Below are 6,929 nucleotides of genomic sequence, written 5' to 3' on the forward strand. Positions count from 1 at the left end.
CCCAATATAACTTTTAATAGTTTCTGTTTCTTCATTTGTCTGGGTGAAGTTCACCTAGCATCTCCAAGTCTTCACTATTTCTCCTTTTTCCATTCTTCTCTCTCTTTCCATAGTTCCTGCTTCTCCTCTTCCTGTTTTTCTGACTTGCATCTGGAACAAAGCAGCACTACAAAACTACTTTGCCTGTTAGTCATTGGCAAATCAGCAGGGCACATGAAATAGAGAATAGACTTTATTGTATTTTATTTGGAAGTAATGGAATTTTAATAGAATAAGTCTTGAGTAAAGTAAATGTTACTGAACTCTGAAATAGCATCCCATGGAGAGGAGACCATTCTGCTCATCGTAAAAGTCATTTTGTTTTTATTGTGGCAAAAGACGTGTAACATAAAATTTACCACTTTAGCCACAGCCAAGTGGATAGCTCTTTGGCATTAAGCACATTCACACTGTTAGGTATCATCTCTCTCCAGACCTTTTTCATCTTTCCTAACTGGACCTCTGACCCATTAAATACTAACCCCGCAATGCACTCCTCACCAGCCCTGATAAACACCATTCTACTTTTATATATATGCTTTTTTTTAGCTTTATTTGCTGAGAGTACAGATGCAGTAGCACTTTAATGCAATGAGCACACATGGTACCTGCATCTTTCTTTCTAAATACAATTTTTCAATGAAAGAAACCAAGAGCCTTTGGAGAAATAGCTGATTCCTGGGGTGGGGAAAAGAAAGTCCAAGAGGAACCTGAAGAACATCTCATAGGGCCAGAAAATGGGGATGGGTTCAAAAAACCGATGGTAACATGTTATAAGGGACTCAGAAGCAAGATTGAAAACATTTCTGCTGCCCAAATATGGAATAGTTTGAACAACAAAATGAAAAACAATTAATTATAACCTACAGAATATCCTAAACATTCATGAGTCTACTTTATGAATAAGTAAATAAATGAATAATAGCTGTACTTAACAGTAAATTCCAATTAATAAATAGAGAAGGAATGATGGGAATAAAATAATCAACATTTAGAAACAACACAGTAATACTTGATTTGGGCAGGATCATCAATGGATATTTAAAACAGTGGTAGACAGTTTGATAAGAAATAGGATATTTGTATAGTCCCAAATATCTCCCTGAAAAATGCCTATTATTACTATTATTATTATTATTATTTTAGTTTTATTGGTTTTATTTTTTAAATACATGACAGCAGAATGTATTACAATTCTTATTTTACACATAGAGTACAATTTTTCCTATCTTTGTATGTAGAGTATGTTCACGCCAATTCATGCCTTTATACATGTAAAAATATGGAACACTTCATGAATTTGCGTGTCACCCTTGCACAGGGGCCAAGCTAATCTTCTCTGTATCATTCCAATTTTAGTATATATGCTGCTGAAGCGAGCACAACACCATTCTAATTTCTGATTCTATAATTTTGACAGAGTAGCCTTATTTTGTCCTGTCCTGCAAGCTCAGGATCCTTGCAGGTGAGTTTCAAGTGCTTCCTGTGTCCATGGGTGGACACACTCATTCATGGGTGGACCCCTTGTTGGGGGGCAGTGAGCTGCCTGCCTACAGCAAGGCTGTAATAAACCTCAGCAACCATCTGTAAAGATGCCAAAGGAGAGGCTGGGGATATAGTTCAGTTGGTAGAGTGCTTGCCTCGCATGCACAAGGCCCTGTATTTGATCCCCAGCACCAAAAAAAAAAAAAAAAAAAAAAAAAAGCCAAAGAAGGGGGGAAGGTAAATTATAGGACATTCACACCTCACCCCTGCAAACTGCCTTCTGAAGCATTAATTTTCTGATCCCACTTAAAGGATACTTGGACTAAGGAATGTGAGATGTGTTCATCCAAAACACGTTAGTTGAGCTATTGTAGCCAGTCTGTCCATCCCTGAGTTACTGGCAGTTAAAACCAGGTTTGGACATAATAATATTGGTGAAATCTACCCTTTTGATTAAAGCAAGTGTCCAAGGAAAGCAGGAACGATCAGGGTTGGATGGCAGCAAGGGTGGGCAGGGCGGTGTTCTCTGTGCCCAAAATTACAATCGGAAAGCCTGTAGGCCAGACCCAGTTCAGAGTTGTCTTGTTTGGCCTGCATGAGGCATTTTTAAATATGATTAGTTAGCAGATCTAAAAATCTGATTTCTGGTTTCACTTGAAAAAAATCTAGCAACACAGGCCTGGGGCCCTGCCTGGTAACCAGGCTTCCTGATCCTGTTTCCCCACATCCTAGCCCCAGGAGTATTTGGACTCCCAACCTTTGCTCTTTGGGATTTTAGAAGCATTTTTAGGGCACATTTAATAAGATGTCAGAGAAGTGATTAATTACAGCTTTAAAATAAAATTTTAATGACTAGAGGACATATTGAAAATGAATGGATTTCACGAATATGATAAAAAGAGGGTCAAACCTCATCAAATAAATTTGCAAAGTTAATGAAACAACATAAAAATCTATGTAAAGAAAAAAGTAATATCTATTACTGCATCCTTGTAACTTCCAAACTCTGCTTTTTTTCCATGGCACTTATCACCGCTGCACATATTATACATGCCTTTAGTTATTGATTATATTTGTATTTTTTGAATGTGTGATTTCTTTTTCTCTTTCCACATTTTTTATTGGTGCATTATAGTTGTACATTATAATGGGATTTGTTTCATATTCATACATGCACACACTATAACAATATAAATTGGCCAATATCACTCCCTATATTTTTAATATATGGTTATTCATTATAGCTTAACAGATATTGTTATATTTTTAGATATGGTTGTTCCTGATAACTTATTTTTTGTTTTGGTTCCACTAGACTATAAATTCACTGAGAGTAGGCCTCTTCCATTTGTACACTTACCATTGTATTCACAGAGCCCAGAATAATTCCTGACATAATAGCAGACATGCAATAACTATTTGCTGGATGAATTGAATTAATGAATAAGTAAACATACTGTGTACAGTGTAGTACTGCAACAGCAAATTGTGGAGAATGCAGGATGCATATGCCACCATCCTCATATTCAATTTATTAGAATCAATTTAGTTAATTAGGATTAATTAATTAATTCAATCTATTTAGGAAAATAAGATTTATATATAATTAAGTTGGCAAATGACTGGAGGAGACAAAATACTCCAAGAGTCCAAGAGAGGAAATTATTTTGACTTGGGATGAATGCTTAGGGGAAAAAAAATCTCCTAAAGAAGGTCAACTTGGGGCTGGGGTTGTGGCTCAGCGTCAGAGTGCAAGGCTAGCATGTGTGAGGCCCTGGGTTTGATACTTAGCACCACATAAAAATCAATGAAATAAAGGTTTTGTGTCCAAGTACACCTAAAAAATAATAAAAAGAAGGTAGACTTAAGGGCTGGGGTTGTGGCTCAACGGTAAAGCGCTTGCCTCAAGTGTGTGAGGCACTGGGTTCAATCCTGAACATCACATATTGATAAACAAAATAAAGTCCATTGACAACTAAAAAAAAATAAAAGGTAGATTTAAGCCAGACTTGGAAGGAAGGGTGAGATTCGTGGGGGTAGTAGGCAGGAGAAGGACATTCAAAGCAGGGGAAATCTATGGTGGAAAAAATTAACCAATTAGTTTGAAGGCATCCTATGAAATCTTTCCACCTATCATTCTATAATCATAACAAAATTTGAAAAAGATTCATATTTTTAGAGGCTTTAGAGCAAGTAACTGGTCCAAAGCAGTATTTTAGGATGTTCAACTTCTTGGCTGGGTGAGAGAAGAATTCTTAGGACATGATGATTAACAGGACTTGTAGAAGCAAGGAAAAGAAGACTTGGAGATTTCCCAGCTTGGCGACTTCCCAGTGTGAGTGTCACTAACCAGAACAAGGAAGTCCAGAAAGGTCAGAATTTTGATTGTAAGTGACAGAAATGTAGTTTGAACTCCTATGAAAAAGAAAAAAAAAAAAAAGAGGACTTATTGGCTCATAAAACCAAACTGCAAGGTGTGACAGCTGGAACTCCAACCTCATCACATTTTCCACCTACTTCTCTCTGTTGCTTCTGTCTGATTCACTTTTGTCATAAAGTTGGAACTACCTTTGCCAGAATCTCCTAACTTCATCTCCTCCTCCTACCACCCCAGAGTTGATAGACCTTGCTTGCTTAGTGCCAATTAAGAGTCGCACTTCCTCTGATATAAGTGGGGTGACTCAAAGTGGGGTAGGGAGGGAGAGCAGGGGAGGAAGATTACCTCTAGATAGGGAATAGGGGTGAGAGGGAAAGGGAAGGAGAAGGGGAATAGCAAGGATGATGGAAGGAGATGGTCATCATTATACAAAATACATGTATGAAGATGTGAAAAATAAATATTTAAAGAAAAATAAATCTGCTTTTTAAAAAAATCACACTTTTTTGTTTTATGTTTTAATTTTACGTAAGTATCATAAATCTGAGATCATAGAATCATAACCTCAAAATTCCATAAAAGCCATCTGATCCTACACATTATCCAATTTTTATTACTTTTTGGCATATTCCCAGCGAGTGATCTTCCAGCACTTACTCCCATCTTAGGTACTCTCTTCCATTGTAAAAAGTTCCTAGCTTTTTTTTTTTTTTGAAAGAGAGAGAGGATTTTTAATATTTATTTTTTAGTTTTCGGCGGACACAACATCTTTGTTTGTTGGTGCTGAGGATCGAACCCGGGCCACACGCATGCCAGGCGAGCGCGCTACCGCTTGAGCCACATCCCCAGCCCAAGTTCCTAGTTTTTACAGAGTTTTTCTTTTAAGTGAGATAAAATCTATCACCTCAGAACTTCCACCAGTCAGTGGTAGCTTTCACCTACCTTTGGAAATTTCCATAATGAATCTCTTCCATTTTTCACATGACAACCCATTAAATGTTTGAAAAGAACTCATGTTCCTCCTATGGCGTGGGGTTTAAATCCCCTTGGACATTTCCAGTGAATTCTTTCAATATCCAACAAATATTTATTATACCCTTGCTTTGTACCAAGCAATAAACCAGATATTAGGAATACAACAGTGAGAAAAACAGGTTCCTGTCCTAATGGAGCTTAATGTAACCCAGGCAGAGAGACTCTTCATCATACACATTTGTGTCAAAGCAGAAAGTTGTTGGTGGAGAGAAAGAGTGTACATATAGAAAGATTGGTTTCTCCTTCAACCAGAGAAGAAAAATCTTCTGTGGAAATAAAAAACATTAACTCCCCTCTCAAAGACCTCACTGGTCTTATTCAGTCACATGGATGACCCTAGTTAGAAAGGAAATGGAGAAATTGAGAGTTTTTTTTCAGACTCTCAATCAATAGGGAGGAGAGTTAGGAAATATTGTCAGGTGGGTAGTTAACCAAATGCATGTGCCAAAGGTGAATAGATAGCCCTGATTAGTCAATTTGCATATCTATCCTCTGAGTCACAGTATGAGTCCAGGGGAGGGTGTGGGGGGGGTGGGGGTGGGGAGGGTGGAAGGATGATCTCACAAGTTTGCTTGAAGTCAAAATATGGTGGCTATCTTGCCACAGTTGGCAAGGAGCCCGAGAGTGGTGTCAACATGAAGGAAGGAGCAGTGAAAGGCAAAGGGAAGCTTAAACTTTTGAACCTCACTTTTGACCTGCCTAAGCTAGCTCTACTCCTGGGTATGCCTGAAATATGAGGCAATAAAATCCCTAGCCCATTACCTAAGTGACTCCAAATGAACCATGTCTCCTGGTGTTGTAGACCATGTTAGTCTCTTCTCTTTGAGTCTGGGCTGGCTCTCTGCCTCATTCTAACCAATAAACTGTGAAGAAATAACATCGTGCAAGTTCTGGGCATAGGCCTTAAGGTTCCAGCTCCTGTAGAAACCGAATTACCCTGAGACTATTGGGCTGTGAGGAAGCTCAAGCCAACCATGTGGAAAGACCACGAAAAGAACCGTGGAACTTAGCTGACCACAAGAACTGAGGCTCTCAGCAGAAGGCCCAAGTTGTCAGCCGGAGAAGAAGCTCTGTTCCAAGTGGGTCCTCCAGCCACTGAATTCTGCCCAATTGCAAACAAATAAAATCATTGTTATCTTAAGCCATTAGATTATGAAGCAGTATATTCCACAGCAATAGATAGTTAAAACATTCAGTTTGAGTAGGATTTAGGTGTCATTTACAACCAAGAGTTTTAGCTGAAACATCAGCCAAGTAACCTTGAGGAAAGTGTAAGATCTGCCTGCAATTCAGTTTCTTTAGTTATGTAGAACTGTAGTTGACAATCACAATATGTCTGTATTTCACTTCTTCACTCATAGAATTGCTTTAGAAGTAAATGAAACAATATGCATCAAAGTAACTGGTAGTAATGCTATTGGTTCCTTCTTGCTGACACCTAGTTGACCACTGCTTTCCCTGTGTTTGGCTGAAATTCCTAACACTGTCTTCAGCATTGTCTTGATCTTCCAACTTCATAAACCATCAAAAAATGAATAAAAGTAATTTAGTTAGTGAAGTCTTGCTAACTTGTAGTGAACACAGTTTTCCCACTGGTAAAAGATACATTAAATGAGCATTTCTAGAATTTTGCCAGTGGATGAGAAAAGTATAGAAAGTCATTCTTGCTATTCACAAAAACTTAAAACTTCACTTTGTTCATTCTTGATTTTGTTTCTTTATTCCTGTTCTCTCTCTTTTCCCCTTTTCCATTTCCTTGCCCCAACCCACTTCCTTCCTCTACCTATCACCTTCAGACTAGATAAAGTTTCCCTGGCCTCAGCCTGTGAGTAGATTGGTTCTGCTTGGTTCAAAAACAGGAACACTGCCTCTTCCTGCTTCTCCTCTGGGCTGTCAGGGCATGAGGAAAGAAAGGTCCAGAAATACTAGATGGGTTTGGGGGCTCTAAATGCAGAGAAGACTTAACCTGTCTCTCTCCAGTAGAGCCTGAGGG

At 38.4% G+C, this 6,929-nt stretch overlaps 1 non-coding gene across 1 annotated transcript; it reads right to left on the minus strand.

Moving 5' to 3' along the window:
* Nucleotides 1-1,315: 1,315 nt before the first annotated feature.
* On the minus strand, nt 1,316-1,422 carry LOC113188870 (U6 spliceosomal RNA). The gene has a single exon (XR_003301592.1). It is a non-coding gene; the product is annotated as a U6 spliceosomal RNA (small nuclear RNA).
* Nucleotides 1,423-6,929: the final 5,507 nt, after the last annotated feature.

Source organism: Urocitellus parryii, chromosome 5 (genome assembly GCF_045843805.1).
Source record: "Urocitellus parryii isolate mUroPar1 chromosome 5, mUroPar1.hap1, whole genome shotgun sequence".
NCBI lineage: Eukaryota > Metazoa > Chordata > Mammalia > Rodentia > Sciuridae > Urocitellus > Urocitellus parryii.